This window comes from Cuculus canorus, chromosome 14, assembly GCF_017976375.1.
Source record: "Cuculus canorus isolate bCucCan1 chromosome 14, bCucCan1.pri, whole genome shotgun sequence".
Lineage (NCBI taxonomy): Eukaryota > Metazoa > Chordata > Aves > Cuculiformes > Cuculidae > Cuculus > Cuculus canorus.
In genome coordinates this window covers 4,393,162-4,414,298 of record NC_071414.1, presented here as the reverse complement: position 1 = coordinate 4,414,298, position 21,137 = coordinate 4,393,162, and the positions used below count along the sequence as shown (strand labels likewise).

At 38.0% G+C, this 21,137-nt stretch overlaps 1 long non-coding RNA gene across 2 annotated transcripts; it reads right to left on the bottom strand.

Moving 5' to 3' along the window:
• Nucleotides 1–9,330: 9,330 nt before the first annotated feature.
• On the bottom strand, nucleotides 9,331–19,793 carry LOC128853636 (uncharacterized). Of its 2 annotated transcripts, none has more exons than XR_008452253.1 (3): nucleotides 19,755–19,793; nucleotides 16,018–18,776; nucleotides 9,331–11,705 (listed from the first exon to the last, which is right to left on the bottom strand). It is a non-coding gene; the product is annotated as an uncharacterized LOC128853636 (long non-coding RNA). The 2 variants fall into 2 exon arrangements; XR_008452254.1 differs by lacking the exon at nucleotides 19,755–19,793 and having other exon boundaries at nucleotides 16,018–16,159; nucleotides 17,158–19,748.
• Nucleotides 19,794–21,137: the final 1,344 nt, after the last annotated feature.

The following is a 21,137-nucleotide window of genomic DNA, read 5'->3' as shown; positions in this document are numbered from 1 at the left end:
CTGCATTGAAGTAAAGCTAAAAGAGAAAGGAAGAAAGAATTAAACAGGTTTACCATAAAAATATCAGGTAATTCAGTTAGGAAGTAAATTTTACATGTACATTGTAATAATTAAGGATGCAATGCTTACAGACACAGCACAGAAGAGCTTAAAAACCATTGGATTGTTTCCTGCAAGAGAAAGCTAACATCTAAGCTGGTTTGGCAGACCTACTGATAACATGATTTCACTCCCTCTCTTGCCTGACCTCTCTTCCCCTTCTCCAAACATGTTACAGGACTTAAATTAGTTCCAAGGACTACAAACAGCCTGTTGTAAAATAATAGCCTCGCTTTTTGTTTTGTAATTTTATTATCGGTATGTTTTATAAACAAGTAAGTATATTTACATGATGTTTGCTGGAGAAACCAAGCTTAAATTACCTCCCAGTTATAGCCTAACATGAGCAGAAATTAATAACCCAGTCCTTTTATCTCAAATATGCATTGGTTTATATTACGGTTAAATTTTGGTGGCTTAAAGATACTTAGATGTGCCCTGTATTTAAAATGTGTCCTCCCAAGAAGCCACAGCAATAGAAGAGCTAACATTTTGAGAATCCACAGAATATCAAAGCCAGGACTTTGAATATTCAAACAGTCCTTGCTTAAGACTCTTAGATGCTGTTTGTTTTTCCAGTCATCAAACTCCTATAAAAGACGTTAAATGATGCATCCAAACTCTTTAAGCATGCAGAATACTATATATTTTTTAAGTTTTACTACTTGAGGTTTAGTAATATTAGCTGGTATCAACAATAAACAGATTTACCTGCTTTAAACAAGAAAGAAGAAGCTACAGCAGGCATAGAGACAATGACTGCCTTAAGCCATGGAAATGGTTTTGTTAGTCTAAAATGTAATTCACTGACCCTTTTCCATAAGTATGAATAAGCTTTTTAGGTATGATTTAGGAAAAAAAAAATAACACACTTGTTGTGATTCGTTATGAAGCAATTTCTTTAGCATTGACATCAGTAAATAAGGAACTGTTTGGTTTCAGTGGGAAATGTGGCAATATTCGTTTAAACATTGTTAAGGAATCGCTTTATAATTGCTCCTAACTACTTTCCTATGATCAGAGGAACAAAATAGAAAAAGAATCAGTATTCTAGCATTTGTATTCATCTGGGATATTTTGTTTGCAGACATACAGATATTAAATCATTCATGTAGAAAAAAAAACCCAAAGGAAAATCTGATTATTCTAGGAGCTGCAGCTGTCACTATCTTTCATTTAATAAGTACTGTTCACAATAAACTTACACCTTTAGGGTGAACCTGCAGGATAGAGGAAACCTAAAAGATAACTTGAAGAATAAAATACTTTGAGATTGCACACAAATTCATGTAAAACCAAGCTGGACTAATCTAGTTCTTACTAGAAGATACCTGGAGAAAGCAGTATCTACTAGAGAGATATGAACTTAACTGCCAAGCAGGCACGATTAACAAATTCTCCATTTTCCATTAATCAGGAAATCTATTGCTGGGGTGTCTACAATGAGAAATTGAAATTTGTGCCATGACAACTGAAGAGTACCTGCTAGGACTGTTCTCTTTCTGTGACATCTCACCACTGTTTCTTCAGCCCAGGCTACTCTCTGCTGCTGCACTCATGTGGGCAAAGAGGAGGCAAGTGGGAATAAAACTGGATACAGCTGAGAGACCTGGTCCCAAGTAGACCAAAGTAAAACTGATTTACCTGCTATGCTTATAGGTTGCACTGAAATCATTATAGAGATTAATGAAAGCGTGCATTCAAATGATTTCTCCCAAGGCTGATTTAGGAAAGCAGTTTGGAAGCTAGGCTTAGAAGAAGGGGAGTAATGCCTTAATTCAGTACCATAAAGTATTCTGTATAATAGAGCTTTTTGCGGTAATTTGTTCTTTGTAGACAAGCATGTGCAGACCTCCCCCAAGGACGGCTTATCATCTCCTTTGTTATACTCAATTCTTAGAATAATTTTTCCTAACTCTGCAGCTCAAATGATTTGATTGTCAGCCAGGCACATCCCTCTGTATAACCTAGAGTATACAATAACGGAGACACAGGGAGGATTGCATTTATCATTGGCGTCTTCCCTGAGTTTAATAGATTGATCACAGGGATTTTTTTCCATCGTAGGAGATAAAGAAACTATATATGAATAACAGGGTATTTGATCAGTAAAACATTTTTAAAGTAGCCTGTACCTGATGATCCCTTCAGTCTTGGATTGGTACCTCCACAGCTGCAGGAACTGCATTTCTATGATTTACTGGTTTTCCTTGGAAATACGGTCAAAGCTTTGAAGCTTTTTGATTTTGAGAATATCAAGCTTACCATTATCATCTGCAGCACTGCAGCTTTGACTGAGAGAACTTTGTTAAGGGTGGTTTAAGACCCACTAGCTCACCTACATGGTTCCATCCTACCTTCTGGAGAGGTCCCCACAGGTCCTGTGCTGTAATTCTGTGTGGCACAAATTAGCAAAAGTGCAATGAATCTAAATGTTTGGAGCTCTTAGGTACAGTACTGAGCTGCAAGCAGTTTCTGTCAGAACAGAGTGTTCAAGGAAGCTTGCTCTCAAGGGAGAAGCTTGTCCCAGGAGAGCCATTAATTATACAGCCCATAAACTAGGAGTAGGGGGAAGAAAAGGCCACCTTAAGGGCTAGCTAGATCTCCAGTAGGTCTCACTTACACCCCCCTCGTGTTATCCTATAACAAGAAGAGACAGTGAATGTGCCAGTGGCTACACTTGCATGAAGCTTACGTATGGCACATGCACAAGGAATTCCCGAGTGCCTTACAGGCATTTAGCACATACTTTTTTGAGTGCTGTAATATAGCTGTGAATGACAGGAATCAGTAGGGTTAAGCTGTTGTTCTTACCACTATTTTGTGAAAACTAGCAGCTAGATCAAGGTGGCAATCTTACTTCTCAAAAGCATCCAAGCACCTGTCACACATTATTTGTACTTATTACCACAAGTGGAATTCTAAGTCAGAAGCCAGGTGGGTGGTTTCAGATCCGACTTGAATACATGTTATGCATCCAGCCTTAGAGCAGAAATATACTGTTGCAGAGAAATCCAGTGCATTAGGGGATTCTACATTACGTACGGGGTTAACAGGAAAGCAGCAGGCCTTATTTATGTGTAGTACAAGAGCTGCCAAAGCAGCAGAAATATTGTTTTCTTTCAATGATTAATGTGCTCAATAAAAGTGTAGCATCTGCTGCCAGTTTTCATTAACAAATAAATGAAAAACAAACCCGCGTGGTAGGCAGTGCGTCTGGGGACAGCTTAAACAGGACTGAGCTGCTTTAGATTTCAGCTATTTTCTTTAGCACAACAGTGTGGAGCACTTTCTTGTTTATAGGATAAACACACGGGACTGAAGTGATCTGTGTGGCACACAGGAGTGGTTGCCAACCCATAACATGCTGCGGAATGCAAAAATTCCATAGCTGCTCCCTTGGGAGTCATAGGCTACAATCTTCCTGCATGTTGGTTTCAGTGTAAATAACAGTTAAATCATCAGAACAGAGAAGCTGCCAGTAAAACTTTGAAAAAAGTATTAATTAGTTCATTTTCCTTCTTTCATAATATAGGTTCAGCAGAATGAGAGCTCGGCTCTTGCATTGGTTCAGGAGACACAGTATTTCACACCACATTAATGTAAGTGAAGCATAAATGTAAGACTGTAAATGTGTGCTTGCTTTTTGCTTCCTCATGAAAAAAAATAGACTCCAAAATACGATAGATAGCTTTATTGTTAGCCGTAAGTTCTATGGCAAAATTATATCTTTCTGTTCCAACTTTTATCCTAATAACTTCTGAATCACATTGGTCAGTTCTACCCTCTCTGACAAGGATTAAAAAGGAAGGAGGGTGCTGTGGTTTAACCCAGCAGGCAGCTAAAGCACCTACACTGCTGTTCACTCACTGCCCACTCGGTGGGATGGGGGAGAGAGTGAGAAAAAAGAGATAAACTGTGGATTGAGATAAAGACAGCTTAACAGGACAGAACAGGGAGATGATGATGATAGTAGTAGTAGTGGTAGAAGTGGTAGTAGTAGCAATAACAATAGAACATACAGAACAAGGGATGCACAGCACAATTGCTCACCACCCACAAACTAATGTGCAGCTAATTCCTGAGTTGTGTCGACTTCCAGTGAACTCCTCCCAGTTTATAATAAGCAGATGTCATATGGTATGGAATATCTCTTTGGGCAGTTCTGGTTAGCTGTCCTGGCTGTGTCCCCTCCTGGCTTCTCGCTGTCAGGCTGTGAGAAGCTGATATGTCCTTGACTCGTGTGGGCACTACTTAGCAACAACTAAACCAACAATGTGTTATCAACATTATTCTCTAACTAATCCAAAACTCAGCACTACACCAACCTCTAGGAATGAAATATTGCTTAATCTGCTTTCCTTCACGTGCATTTGAGAGTGGTCACACAAGGAAGTCTCAGACTGGATGTGACTTCACATCTGTGACAAGAACATCACTGACTCAGTCGTAGGATGTGTAACAATTGTACAAAGGTACAGTTGGACTCGATGATCTAAAAAGTATATGATTCTGATTCTATGGAGTGTTGATTTCAGCATTTCCAGACAGTTGTTTCAGATTCTTTTCTATAGAAATACAGTACTTTTAATCAAATAAGCAGAAGATATTTCCAGCAACAATGTGGCTGTCCTTCAGGCACATGGAAGCCTAGCAATCGACAGAACCATCCGTTTGCATATTTGCAAAATGCAACTTGTTAATTCACAGCGCAAATACACAACAGAAAGGCAAAAATATTTCAGTACTGAAACCAAAAGATACAAAACCGTCATGATGTGAAGGATGCAATGGAGCAATTCCTGCAAATTATGTGATAAGGGACAAAGACAGCTTTAGGAATCTAAAGGATTTGTTCTAAACCCCAATGAGTTCTCTAAGCTTAATGGCAGTACAAAGAAACTAGCTGTCCCTTCAACTGTACCTGTGAGCTATGCTAAAACCAAGGAAATCTTCCAAGCAATGTTAGATAGGAGACCAGTTCATCTGCACTGCTTTTCTGATAAAATTATCCTCTCCCAATTAACTTCTCTGCAAAAAGCATCGAAAAGTGTGTATATACCAAACAGAGGGAACTAGATATATGGTTTTCTTGTACAACCTTAGTGCTCATGTAACTTGTACGGTTGCATACTGGAGAGAATTTTATGTTGCAGAGAACAGAACCTAGTCCTCAATCATGATGTGCCCTAACTATCATCACCATGCAACTATAATTATTTGCTAATGAACGGACATCCCTTTATACTTTAATTGCATCACAGTTTGCAATCTTATATTCTTTCTCTGGTGATTATGTTCCTCGTCTAGCATGAGTCATCAGACTCTTGAGGCATGTACAGCATGTGCTGGGCAAAATGATGCTTTGTGCAGGTGTGGCAAAGGACGGGACAGTTGAAGTAAAAGGAAATTGAAATCTGTTTTTAAAGAGACTGTACAAATACCTTAGTGTTTGATTTCCAGGGTGGTGATTAATTGCAGACTGTAAGATAAGAATGTACAGGACAAATCAGAGCAATAGCCATTTGTTATATCATGTAGTAGATTCACCTCTGGTTTAAGCTGGCTTTTGGTGGTATGAACCAGAAAGCAGGGACTCTGGCAGTGTGATGAGAAGCAAAAGCCTCAATTCCCTCTTTCCAGTGAAACCTTGGGGCTGGCAAGCTGTACACAGAGGACACTGACCTCAGCACTCTATGTGGGTTGAGATTTTCTGGCAGTCCGTGAGGCCATTAAAAATGTCATTCCTGCCAGAAATGATAGTGGAAATTAAAACATGGCTTGCCCATACGAATGTGCAGATCATACCCGTGCTAAAGCTGATCCTATTCCTTTGCTTGTGACAGAGAGCAAATCTTGGTTTGCATGTGCATGCCTAGTTTAGGGAACAGAGAGCGACTGCATTTAAATCCTGAACTTATATGCTGGCAATGTGGTCTGAGAGATCAAGGGGGGCTGTGTGTTATCAGACTTTGTCCAGCTTATACTTGAGCTAGGCTAAAGAGCAAAAGAAATTTGGAACTTTTACCTTCCCTTTTATTTATGTTCGCATTGGTACAGCTTGTAGTTCCAGCTAAAAGCTGTAAAAGTTGCTGTGTTCCAGGTCATAAATTGGGGTGAGATGGCGGTGCTGTGTGATGAGGCTTGCACAATACCCACACAGCTTATATCTGACTCAGGGCTTTGCTATTAATTCCTCACTTTTGTGAACACAAAATTCACAACCCATTCTTTTTCCACTCTCTGAAGAACACCTCCTACTACATGCCACGAGGAGAAACCTCTTCCTAGACAGTACAAAATTCCTTGAGAGGTAACGCAGTGAAGCAAGATCATCTCTGAAATGAGATTATGCATTTCCCCATTACCCAGTGCCTCACACCACTGGAAAATGAAATGAGTTCCTGGCCTGAACGTTCCTGCTGTTATCTGACTCTCACTGTACTCCACGTCAATTATTAACATCAACAATGATAGAAATCTTAAAACATGTTAAGAAACAGGACTCCTACATAATTTTTGTTAATCTGTATTATTTTGCCCTATGATCTTTGTTGTGGAGCCTGCCTTTCTCCATCTCCTTTTCTAATATGCTTTCACAATTGGAGTGTTTTGGGCTTATATGTTGGTTTCAGTCTTCAGAGAACAGGGTGCAAATACTGTTCACTACCTCTTTCATCCTCTAGCCAAAGATCTTGTTCGTTGTATATAAGCCTTCGGTTTGTTAGTTACTTTTACCCAGTAATGCTACTAAGACTTTAATAGAAAGCAGCAGACGTCACCAAATGGAGTAGCACAGATCTTGGATCAGAATATATTTATATATACTAAGGGAGTCACTGAATGTCTGCCTTAAGTGTGAAAAGCATTTTTGTTGTTGGCTTGCCTACTTAATGGGTTTTTTTTCAAGAAGTTTCAGCCCCAGTGATGGTCCTTTGATTTTTCCTCAAGGTAATAAATAATGCAGTGTAAACCGGCTAACTTCTATCAAAGTGAACACTCCAGCTATGTAAAGCTGGAGGATGGGGGGAGTGGTGGCACAGATGGATGTATATTCCAGGCGCTTGGAAAGAAGCATGAATACAAGGGGCTGATTTGGCTTTGCTCTGTTTCCAATGCCGATTTGAAACAATGCTGCTGACCAGAAAGTACTTAAGGATTCTCTGGCCGGGAAGACTGAGTCTTCATCCAGTCCCCAGGAAACACTAATCTTGGTACAGCATGTGTTTTGGGGATGGAGGAAAATGTGACTAGAGACACGTCTTTCTGCTATTTCTTTTCAGAGAATTCAGTTTTAAACTTTGCTCTCTGGCAAATGTCAAAGCAGATTTTCATCTCCTTTAAACTTCTCCAGGTTTGGGTCTCGGAGCAGAGATTCAGGAAGCCATAGTTTGCCTCCTCATAGCCCCACTTTCCTCTGCCATTGTTCAACAGAAAATGGTTACACCATAAATCTGACTCAGGAGGAGTATGGGGAGTGAAAGGTGTGCAGGATTAAGCTTATGATATGTGCGCTTCTCAACAGAATAAATGATGATGGCATCCAGTATTGGCTACTCCCACTTTTTTTCATGCCCATAATCTAATTGCATGTGTGCAAATGACGTATGTGTCTCTTTTCTTTACGTAATTGAATATTTCTAGGTAGCTGGGACAATAAAATATGGATTACCTAGGAAAAATGATACCTGAAGTTTTCCCAGCTTCATGTGGACGTATCTGAAGAGCTGTTCTACCACTGCAGGTATGAGCTAGTGACTGATTCTCAAGAGTCACAGCTTGTTACTTTTTCTCTTTTCCTTTCTCAACTAGCAAAAAGCTGCCAGGACTAACCCATAGATATGAATGTACTCATCCTTCTCTGCCAAAAAACTGCTCTCTGAACAACAATTCTGAGAGAAGTCAGCTAAACGTCAACAAGGCCGTAGGCTGCACCCGTGCAGAGCATGTATGGCAACAAGCAGTAGCATTGAATGATACCAGAATGAACCAATGGTCCAGGCCTGGAGCAGTACTACTTCTACATTCATACAAATTTTGTAATTGTGGAGCCCCTGTGGATTAGAGAGCCGTATAGGTCAGTCATGAAAATACAGCTCAGTTTTTCAGTCATTGGAATGTTTTATCTTTTTGGCTGTAAGGTCATTCAGTCTGGAAGCTTTTTTGTGGTTGCTTGATTTCATCAAATCACTTATAGCATGTGTAAAATCCTTCTAAAATCTGGATCATCTAATTGCATTCTTATTTTATATGCAGACATCTTAGAATAGATTCCCCCAATAAACTTGAGAAGAGCAGGACAACTTCCCACTCAGAGAGAGGAGAGGCAGTATTAGGTGGCATTAGACAAAATGAGCTTGCAAACCACCTGTTAAAAAAAGAATGTTGGAAGAGTAACTTGCTATTGTATTTTGTTTTGTATTAATTATAGATAGCCACTGAAATACATAGAATGCAGGAGATAAAATATCTGTCATCAATTCCTTGAACCGTTTTTTGAATTCTGTGGTTTGTGGAGCTCTCCAAGTTTCAGCATAGCTGGAATTTCGCTGAGCTCCGACGCAAAGACCGAATGAAACTCTGTTTAGGAGGCTGTGCCGTGCCACATACCCTGGATATTGTGTTGTTTCGCACTCTGTTGTTTCATGTTTGCAAGCAGAGGGAAAATTGATGTGAGTTAGATGCGAGCACAAGTCCAGTGAGCGTGGTGGCTTTTCCTCCTCTGTAGCCCTACTTATCTCAACTCAAGTCACAGACACGAAATTGCCTTTAATAGGATTCTGGCACTAAATAAATCTCATCCAGAGATGCATATATCACCAGTGCAGTGGCCTCTATGAGGTGTTGAGCCTCGAAGTCCTGCCAACATGAGTGCTGCAGTGAATTGATGCTGTCTGAATGTCCCCCGCCAGGATTGGCGTAGCCCAGCTACAGACAATTGTCTGTGGCACCAAAACACACAGTGCTAAGCACAAACAGTTTTGGAAGGATTGATACATTTGGGATGGATAACAAATGTGAGATCCTGATTATATGAGAAACGTTGCTGATTATTGTGTTACGCAATCACTGGACACCTTCCTGATACCAGGAGCAGGTTTTTTTTGTGTTTCAGGTCCATCACTTTCTCTGACACAAACCCTAAACCTAAGAAAAAGATATAACCTGCCAAAAAGTTATGAATAAATTAATTTTTATTTTGCAATGCTCTACAGTTGTGAGAGAGAAAGACATTGAGAAGCAGTGGTCATAAAACTGATAGAAATATCCTCCTTAGTACACAGGATTTATGATGAAACTAATCACACTGCTTTCAAAAATAATTCCAGAAGGTGTTCTCCTGGAATGAGAGAGGTTTCATTCTAGAAAATTCACTTGGAAAATGAAATTATCATGATATGTGAACTGCTCTGTGTTTTGCAATGATATACCGGTCTCAGAGGTCTTAGCTGACCTTGGGCAGATCACTCTGCGAATTACAGCAGATGTGGTTTAGCGAGCTGACAAGCATGCTCTTAAGACTTATGGTGTGTATTAAATCTCTATATAATTTTGTATTTTTGGTATTAGTTATATAGGAGCATGGGTGGATATTACCCATTGTGAACTTGGGTACCTGAGATGAAGTCTTGTTTGCTTAAGATCTTGCATGGTGATGGCAGAATTGGAGATTCTACCTCCAGCTGACTCTCAGCTTATTCCTCCTTCAGGTCTTCAGAATACAGGCTAACATTGCCATCCCCAACTCATCAGTGCAAAGAAAGGCACATGTGGTGGCCTGATGGACTTGAGGAGTAGCAAGGCTAGTGATTTGGAGACTGTCCATCTGGGATATAGTTATCTATCATCTGTGCTTAAGGAAGGAGATTGAAATGGGAACAGGAATAGAGAATTGTTACAAAAATGATCAAGGAATTGATGAGTTTTGTCATAGGATAAAAGATAGAAACATTTAATAAAAAAAAAAAACAGAGACACTAACAGATAATATTGACACAAGAACCAATAGATTTAAGTTGGCTAAAAATAACTCTGGAGAGGGCTTTTTACATAAGGTCAATTAGAGCAAAGAAATTCTGAAACAGTCTTCCAAAATAAATAGTAAGAGGGAAAATAATCTGATTTTAAGGTGGAATATAGTACTTTTATGCAAGGACAAAATGATGCAGTGCCATAAAAGGCAACTGTACTCAGTTACTCATGAGATCACCTTGCAGTCAATGTTCCTATAATCCTAAATTTCTATGTACTGTTTGAAAACACACACAGAATTATCACCACTCACAGACATGAATTTCATTATCACTGATCTAGGCTGTTCCATGCTCAAGACACAGCTTGATCACAATCTTGAACAGATTGCTCGTAGTAGGTATTGATTAAGCAAAAGCTTCCATGGAGGGCAATGCTGGTGTAGCTGCTACAGCATGTGGCACATATGTCTGGAAACTGTAATTCTGCATCATCTGCTACTGAGTCAGGATGTTACACGGACAGCAGCAAAACAGGTGAGCTAATGATTCTGCCATGGACTCACCTTACGTTTAGCCTATTTTTTTTAATTAATATTTACAACAATCTTAATTCTATGCTGTCTTTAGAGCCTGCTGTTATGCTAAAACATTATTAGCTTTTTGTAAGCTGATTCTTGAAATACCAGGCTGCCCTCTTGAGGCTGCATAATATATGTTTTGGGTTTGGGATCTTTTAGCCAGTTAGTTAGTGGAAAGAAAAAATACATTTTAATGAAAATATCTCTCTTATGGCAATAAGCAGAGTAGGCATGAGCATTTCAAAGCCATCTTCGTGTTTTGGATGTTCCAAAAGGAACTGGGCATGCGATTCCTTGCGAATGTCATAGTCTTTATTTCTCCATATCAACTCCTCAAAAGGTTTAGAGGATCACATGCAGAAGCGTTGATGGCTGGTAGTAGAGATAGGGTTTCACACATTGTTCTATTTAGATCAGAACAGAATGGGTGAAATAATGTTTCTAGTGCTCTGGTCTTGGCCAACAGTCTTGCACATATTTATTCTTACTACTCTCAACAGCAGTAAGGTTGTTCTGCAGAGATCTGTCTGCCTGGTAGTTTCTGGCAACTGCAGTCTCTTGTTTGAAATAATTGCTTAAAAGAACTAAATGCGTCTATATTGGCAAAATGAGGAACAACTAGTGTAAAACACATGTTAAATATAAGCAGAGAGGAGGAAGACAGTGTGACAAAAAATGCCTCTGAGAGGGTTGTTGGTTTTTTTGACATTAAAAAAAAAAAAAAAAAGAGAGAGAAGTTACTGGAGTGACTCTGTATAATAGTTTCTCTTAAATGAATTGTTTAACATGAGACCAGATGGACAATGGTGGGAATACAGTTAGGTGAAGTGGGTTGCCTAATTGCTCATTTTTATTTATTGCTGTGGGAATCAATTTATAGTACAGTGTGTTCATCAGAGACAAACCAACTGGAACAAAAGAGGAAGGAGCTGCTTTGGTCCCGTGTGTTCCTCTGCCACTGTAAGGCTTGAATTTGACAGGATATAAGAAGACATTTTAGCCATCTGTTTTCTGCCTTTCTGCTCCACAGCTCCAGTGCCATTCCAAGAAGCTCCTAGAGAAAATGAATGCAAGCAGCTAGAATCAGAGATATGCTGGGAGTGGTTCCTAGTAGTAGAAACTTTGACAGAGCTCCTAGTGCCTTGGCCAGAGACAAAGGCTTCCATTTGTCCATCCAGTTTTAGAAAATTTGCTGCCTGACCTGAAGGGTTCCTTTCAAGCCTCAGCTGTGTTAACATGAGTAGGGCTCAGAGGCAGTGTGATATCTAGTCAAGCCTCTTCCAACATGCTTGGCAGACAATGTTTTGTTGGCAATGAGGGTGAGAATACTGGCGCTGATAATCACAATACCAAAATGAATGCTAGGCTTTGCACTACAAATTCCCATTCCAGCTCTCAGCCAGGAATCACGGGTCCCTGTAGTGCATCTCCAGTCTGCCTGCCTTGACTACAGACTAGTAATTGTGCTCACATATCCATGGAATGACTAATGCCAGTGAACCTCAAACTCATCCTCAATACAGGGACTAGTGTTACTAAATATAGGAAAATTATGTATACTTAACACTGTATAAAAGGAAAGCCAGTGCCTCATTTTGGTATCCAGAGAAACCCATTCAGGACTCAGTCATGCCCAGAACATCTCCAGAGTGAGCAGCATCACTACTCTCTACAAGAGTACAGCCATGGAATCCTTGACTGCACAAACATACCTAACACCTGGGGTAAATATTCAGGAGAAGTCAACCTTGCCAGATACAATCTTCTGTTTTGTGTAATATGGATATGAATGTTATTTTCAAAATAATAAATTGTGACACATCCACAGTTCTGGGATAAATTTTAAGAATACTCTTGCAAATGCAGCCAAAATGCAGAGCTTCTTTACAAGAAACCTTCCTGCAGGAACTCTCAGAAACAGAACTAGGGACACGATGAGAACTGCTAACAAAGAGGCACTTTAAAAAAAAAAAAATTGCCCTGTATTTTATGTCTCAATGGCAGCTCAGTTCTTCAGAAATTTCTTGCTTTGTGACAACCTATGTGCAGACAGATCAATATGGAACTTTGTTAGCTAAGTGAACTCTTGATGACTTTTGCCTATAATCTCTAGAGCAGTGCTTTTCAGATTTTCTATGGTCTTTGTGATATTCCAAGTGATACTTCAACATGCAAAAACTGTTTTAGAGCCATTGTTGAGATTGATGCATTTTTTGGTAGTTTATTGGTTTCCAGAACTATATGGAAAATGCTATAGTGAAGTTCCTCATTTTCCTTTTACTGTTGTCAAATTAGCATTAAATAGGGACATTGCTCATGAAGGCTTAGTTTTAATATCTGCTGTTATCCTGGTAAAGTATCTGACATGAAACCTAGGCACGTGCTTAGTAGGAGCTCTAAAGCATCTGTATATTTATGTGCCACATTTCACCTGCTTTATTGTGCTAACCTCCATTTGTATCTTATTTCCCTTAATTATTACACGGGAAACCTCAAGCTTTTGTATGTGGTAAGAAATATGTATCAGCAAACAAAAGCAGCAGCTGTGAGCTCAGCATCTATAAACTCTGCTCTTTTATATATTACTCTTCTTTTTAAACTGAAATTACACATAACATTCAACTTAATGACTTGGCCCAGTTAATTTTGCCTGAAGCCGTATGACCTTGAACTCTGACACTGTCTGATTTCAGGCTGAACAAGGTTGGTCTGGATCGGTACTAAACTGCAAGAAAACAGGAAATGACCTTCAGAACAACGCTCACTGCAGGTTAAAAGAGGACAGACAATCATTTCGTAAGGACTCACTTTTTTCATAAGTTGATATCATTTCGTAAGGACTCACTTTTTTCATAAGTTGATACCGAACAAGATGGGAGACAAGGTGTTATTATTTAAAATGATGGCCAAAGTACAATTAAATCAGAAACTTACATATTCACTCTTGTTTTGAATTATAAATAAGAGGGACAGCCAGGGATTAAATTAGGAAAGCTAAACCCTTGATAGAATTAAATCTGGCCAGGGATGTCAAGAGCAACAAGAAAATCTCCTATGTGTAGAATTGGTCATAAAAGAAAGACAGGGAAAATTTGGATATTATTAACTAATAACAAGTTGTTTCTATCTCAAACATTGAGGAATGCAAACAAAAGTAAATTTGGTCTTGACAGAGCCAAATACATTTTGTAATAAAATCTTATATAGAGATCCTATGAGAGCAAAATTCTGATTTTCAGCACAAGTTCCTGTAAAAGCACACATCTACAAAGATGTGTATGCAGCTGAAAAGGAAAAGTAATGGGACCTCAGCAGATTATCTGGGTTTGTCGTATATTTTGGTGGTCTCATTGATACAAGGAGTGTCCATACGCATTGCAGGCTTGAAAACACTAGTACATTACTAGATTATTTTATGCAACTGTTTTTATGGTTTTGTTTAAGATATTTTACACAGTTATAGTAATGCTTAGGTAAGTGTAATTATTAATAGTATGTTGTGCAGTTTGTCATCTTGGATCGTTTCTTGGCAATGAAGCATTGCCTGCTTTCATTCTGTTACTGTATAGTCTTTGCTTCCGGAATGGCACAACTCTGACCCTTGCAGATATCCAGATACAGAATTAAATTCTACTATTTTATACATAGACCTGGAACCCCTGCTTCTCAGACAGCAGAGTCAAAAATGGTAAAAGGTGATGCACACATCAAATAAGAGAGTATTGCGTTGTCTTCCTTAGGCTACCATGGGCATCTTCCTAGCAAAGTAATAAAGGAAGTTCCTGAGGACCTTGACCACAAGAAAAAAAATTCTGTCTTGGAAAGCTGTTTCTGTCTTTGGAGGTAATTAGAGAAGTTGCTGAGAAGATCTTGAAGAGAGAACTTGCCCTATGGCTTCTTACTCATTCCCGTTGTACCTCCTTGCATGAGAAGTGTAGTTGTGAGTTCCTTCTAAATGACACTCCATACAATTTTCCCTCTGTGATTATGAGTCAACCTTGGTCCTAGTGTCCTGGAAGACATGTGGTGTTCCTTAACCAAACAAATATAGATGGCCATGGCCATCTAACCATAATTTTAAGTAAGCTTTTCCATTGATACACAGTTTACTGTACAACTTAAAATACTCATTATTTGGACAAAATGGAACCTGGTTACATTAAGGTCAAATTATCAGTTAAAAGCTTTCTGCAGTATAAAGTTGTTCAATCTTCATTACAAGTAAGATTTAAAGATTTAAATCCAGAAAAATATTTTGACAGCATAAGGGATTTCTCTTTAAATGTATATTTCAAATATTAGATCATGATGAAACATCATCTGTATATGACCTTTTGAAGGTTATGACGAAGAAAAGAGTTTTAGGTTGTTTTGGTAACAAGTGTATCGCCAACAGTGGCAAAACAGGACAGACTGAACATATAAACATTACATCAGATATGTTGCTAGAGATAACATGTTTGCTAAACTTCTCAGAATGAGCTGATACTACAAGTCATCTCCTTGTGATCAGCACTAGGACTTCTTCCTGCTAAGACTGGCTAGCAGACTGGTATGATGTTGCTTGCCCAAAATATTGAATTCAAGAAGTGAAGCTATCTTTATTTTGTGTAAATAAGCACCAGCGTTGTGTCCTGGAAGGACAAAAAGGTTGCTAGCAAATGCAAATAATGGAAAACCAGTAAGCTAATGATAAAGACATTTGAAGTTAATCTGTTTTTAAGGAAATGTTATTATTACATTGGTAAGTGCAAAATTTATACCTTTCAGTGATTTCAAACACTATTTTGAATTCAGCAAAATTGGGCTTTGCTATTTAAACAAGTTCTCTTATGCTACAGGGTGTATCTTAAATTTTGGAAATTCAAGAAGCACTAGAATTAGTACTCTGGGAAATAGGATAGAAATTTGTTCAGGTTTTACTGTGTGCTGTTCATTGTCTTCTTCATGTTTTAGAAGTTTCCAAAAGGCAGAGAGAAGACTGCGGAGTCCACTTAGGAGGGCAGGGATAAAAAGAAAATGGAGAACTAAATGTACAAAACCAAGTCAGAGCACTTGTCTGCATTTCCCAAAGGAAGTAACTTGAATTGGTAATGGTATTTTTGTAAAACTTTGTAGTAAAACTATTCCAGAGGTCTTCAGGCTGATTCTCAGTGGAGTGTAAAGCCATATTGTACTGTTACAACTCTGTATGGACCGGTGGTGGATTTCTGGGAACTTGGCAAGTAAAACAACAATCAGGTTTCAAAAGTTGTTTCAGTTGCTGAACAGAAAAGGGTGAGTATTTTGTATAAAGAAAAGTGTTCCTATTCCTTGCTCTTAACAGAGATAGTAGCACACAGATTGAACACTGTTATTTACTTTACCTTGGTTTCAGTAGACTTGCATGGCCATCTTCTACACCAGAGCAACCAAGCTTCTCAAGCGTGGATTCACTGAGAGCTTCCAGGCACATGCCAGGCTGTTCCAGGGCCCCGGGTTGACAAGGGCTCTTCTAGCAGGGAGAAACTCCCAGAAAAACAGCACCAACTTAATTATTGTGTGTGTAATTATCACAGAGAAAATAATGCAAGTCAAACTGAACACATCTTTCCACTTTTTATTTATACTACGTGTTGCAGACTGTTGAGATCCCGAGCATCAATTTATCTGGCACCAAAAACCTACTGAGGAGGGAAAGACTAATTTACTTTGCTGAGGAGCAAGATAAAATTAGCTTTGTTCTGTAACTAGATTCTATCCATGACTTCTGATGCCTCTATGTTAACACAAATTGCATTTTCAATGGGCCTTTCCCCTTATTTTGTTTCATAACTTCGAGACTTTCTTGGCAAAACAAAATATCATTTCTTGTATAAGAAACGAAGTACATATTTCAAATATTCCAGATGTACAAAGATGCTGCTGAATAAAATTAAAAGCTAGACAGGATATTTAGCCCTGTTTCTGCTGAAATTTATATCTGGTTTGTTTTTAATGCAACGCACAGCAGCTCACTGCAGTGATCGTGGAACGGGTTCTATTATGCAGTAAAGCAAATTAGTACTTTGTGCGAAGGCTGAAGTTGTAATAATTGATGGCTGTTTGTGTCCAGAAGCTATTCTGTTATGTGATTAGGCAACACTGCAGTGTTTAAGTGGAAACCTGAGCGCATATTCATATTCAAATTTCAGTTGGGATATTTTTGAAATATTTTGTTTTGAGGATCAGCATTATTAACATTTCTTATGTTACAGAAAATACCCTATCTACACAGAGAACAGATGAACTTTTAGCATGTGCTGAATATGTTAAATATTTTAATTAATTTCAAATCAGGAAATGGGGCATATTACTTACTGCAACATAGAAGTTCTAATTACCTTGAAATAAAATTAACATTATGTACAGTTTTGTATTACCTAAAATCTTTGTCACTTATTGGTATTGTTTGCTTGTCTTAGGGACTGCAAATTTAACAAAAATTCCAGATAAATATCTTTGAAATAGAAACAAGTTCAGCTTACCTTCCCTAGGACTTCATGAGGCAGTTTGGATTTCTGCTTGTGAAGAATCATTAAAGAAAATGCATTTGCCAAAACTACTTAGAAGGAACATGGGCTAAATTCAGAGGGTTGAATTTACACATAAATCCAAATATGTGGTTCTGTGACTTTAAAATTGAAGGAGAACAGAATTTAGTCATGATCTGTTACATATTCTGAATACGCCAAGCAATTATACTTCTGTTTCCAATTGTTGTGAGACTATGACAAATGGAAGCATGTGCTGTATGTACGCAATCACAGCCAACTAAAGTCTGCCTGCAGTTACCTTTCTTCATTGAAACAAGTGGATGTACACAATATTTTGCCTCATGTTCTCTTGCTTTCTAGTGGCTACAGATGGTTCATTTAAGAAAAGTAACTAGTTTGAATTGTGTGGCCTTATAACAATTATCTGCAGTGTTATGTTGCCAAAATCTTGTTTAGCAAAAGGTGTCAAGCTGTCAAGAAAGTTGTTTGGCATGATAGAAACAGGACACCCTTTTTTCCTCAGAGATACAATTTCTCTGTTTATGGAATTTATATACCTGCAATGAAATGACATCACAATGCTTTTCCAAGTTTCTGAACATGGAATAATTATTTAAATTCTCTTGTCTGTGCAAATTAGTGTTTTCCCTCAAAAGGCCATTTCACTACTAAAAGAATAGGAAAATAGCACCATCATCCCCCATCCCTCCTCTCCACCCGTAACTAAGAATAATTACTTACTAGAAATGTAGGCATTTTTTCCTGGGTTTATAACACTGAGCCGCAAGTTAGCACAAAGGTCTAAGCAGCTATAAGTCTTTAAAGTTGTGCCATATTGATATCACATAGATATGACAATTAAGTTCACACCTATCTGGCTACTGCTATGAGTTGAAATCTTTCCTTCTGCTATTTCAGAATTCCAAGAAATAACACAATAGTCTTGCAGAGATTCCATGGGTTAGAAAGGCTTCACTATTTCAGTCACAAACAAATTAAATACTTGTGCTTTGTCATCTTAAAATAAACCCCAAACATTGCTGACCTTGCAAAAAGGACCTTCTTCTTCTAAGGCTCCGTAGCTGACCATTTGCCCAAGAAATGAGTAAAAATGTCTACAAAGACAGTTCTATGTTACTTCTAAAGGCACCAGTGTTCGATCTCCACATTGATCTCATTTTATTAGTCTCTCACACCTAGAAATGCTAGTTTGAATTCTTCAGTCCTTGCAAGTATCTATTTCCTTTATTTAAGTAAAATTTATGTTCAGAAAGTACACAGTATTTACATTTAAAATCCTATCATACTATTTAATTGTTTTTCTGGCATTAGATTTGCATTTATTTCAGGTTTTGATGATGCTCAACCTCATTGTTCCAAGCAATAGAGTTTACTGGGATGCATATACACAACACTGTATGTAATGAAAGTGTGAGAAATAGAAAGCTAAATTGCAAAGCCAACAGTGGAGGAATAAAAGGCTACCAATTTTGAGTGGCTCCTTTTTGGAAGGCCAATGTGTTTCCAAGGCCTTGTTTCCAAAAACCATCACTGAAGTTTCCTACAGCGCTGAGAAGATCTATCTTCGTTTCTCACTAATCAGACTAAGCCTGAAAAACATACTCTGTACGTTTACAGACCTGGTGTCAAACTCCTTGACTAATTGAAAAGAAAATTAAAATCTGCCATTCTCAGAAATGTTGTGGTTTTCTTTTCATATTTTCTACGCTAAGATATGACAAACTGCCTTAGAATTTATGTTCTGTACCTTCAGCAAACATTTCTCACATAGAACTCTCATATACAACTCCAATAAACCTTATAACACTGCCTTCTCAGTTGCTTACGTGTGTGAGAGATTCTTCCCATTTGATGTCAAATAGTCTTCATCAAGTATGAAGAGGAAGGAAAAAAAACCTTTAAAACTTATCTAGAAATTCATTCTTTTGTTTAGTGAAAAATGAGACTGAAAAATTAAATGAATGAGCTTTTAACATATTCTAAAACAGGAGGGTGTATTTTAAGAAAAAATTAAATAATCAGTAGATGTGGATCAGTATTTCTGTAAATAAAAATTAACTTCTCATTTCTAGGTACTTGGCTTAAGATTGAAGATAATTACCAGCTACCTGTCTGACACATCACTAAAACATAAAGGTAAGTAAAACCAACTTAAATACACACGTACCTTCATGCATTAGAAAACATTTATTAGCTAAAGAACAAAATGTGCATAACTCTTCCCTAAAAACAAACTTTTATGAGTAATTTCTTATTCTGTCCCCTCAGTAGCTTTGCTAATTCCTGGATTATAAGTAATAGTAAAATTTTTTTTGCCTCCCCCCTTCCCGTCCTTGCCATGATTATCTAGTAGATTTAAAGCACTAATTAGACTAAAATATCTTAAGATTACTTTGCATTAGGAATATTTACCCTTGAAAACTATTCATATGAAATAATTCAACTAAAAAAGTCACTTTAAAATAATCTTCCTGACTTGTACTCCAAACTCCTATACCACAATTCTTGTTGAAACAACTTTCCCATAGATTCAGCCAGCAAACCATATAGAAATGCTATATGATCACCTGTGTCACTGCATGATGCTATCCCAAGAAACGGGACCTTCTCAAAGTGAGCCTAGTGGATCTCTGCTTTGGGATTTATACAATGCAATAAAAAATCACAAAATACACAAATGCAAATATATTTTACAATATAATATTAGCATTGTCAACAAGAAAGACTTTATTTACTGCACAGAAAAGAAAATATTCAGAATAGTGTAATTTGTTTCGGGGAATGCACAAAAAAGTTTCAACAACTAACACACAGTGTTTCTTTGCAAAATAGCCTTTTGAATGATGCTGAAGCTGAAATGGCTTTTGCCTACTGGTATCTACGTTCTTGTAAAAGAAGGTCATTAGGCGCTGTAGTGACTGCTCCTTTTGGATTGCCTGTCTTCGCCTTTACACAAGTCAAACAATAAATAAAGGTAGTGGGTTAATATAGATTAGAGGTTAAACTGTTATTTATTGTCACATTTTATGGAGAGATTATGTAGAGACTTTTATTGACCTTCTCTGCCTACAAAACAATTGTCACGTATTTATTCCAGGCAATCTATTTGCAATGAAAAAGAAATTACAGACATGCACGCAGAAGCTGAGGTGCAATGACAAATCCTGGTGAGGGACAGTTGTTGAGCAAAACTGCATCACAAATTCACATGAGTTATGTCTCTGAGAGTATTAGATATGGAAATGGTTGAGAAACAACACATTTCCTCCTGCAATTTTTGAAAACTCCTTTTAAATATGGTCTGGGATTTGGATGCAGTTGAGTATGATTGAAGTATCTAGAAAATTTTCACTCTTTTGAGTAGATATAATAAAGAGAGCTGTAAAAGTAACAAAAAAAATTAACATTCTCTTTCATGTGTTCCTTTATGCAGAAATAGCTGAATAAAAATCAGCCAAATAGCCATGCGCTTACTGTACCTTAATCACATGAACAGCATGCCCTTGCGCTGGTTTGTGACAGTACTTCTGCAGCACACCCTAAATCGGAACACACCTCAGAAACAGGGCTCCAAGGTTTGCTATTGACCTTGAAACCATGAAAGTACTTACTGACTGCGTATAATATGGGAGGTTCTTGCTAGGGTAAAAAGAAACTTTTTTTCTGGGCACCCTGAATTGCAAGGATCTAGACTAAGCCTCCCATAACGCTAGAAGTGGAGAGGAGAGAAAGGAAGAGAAGACCTCACAACAATGTAATTTTCATTTGTACAAAGTAGCCACCGCCTTCCATTTCCTCACCCAATCTGTCTTTCAGGCCCAGACCCAAACAAATTTTGACCATTTGAAAAAAAGCTTTTAAAGCCACTTCTTTCTGCAGCCCCTCCAGACTGAGTATTTGTCACTTCACGTGTCAACACGCCAAAGTATGAGAGATAGAAGTGAACCATA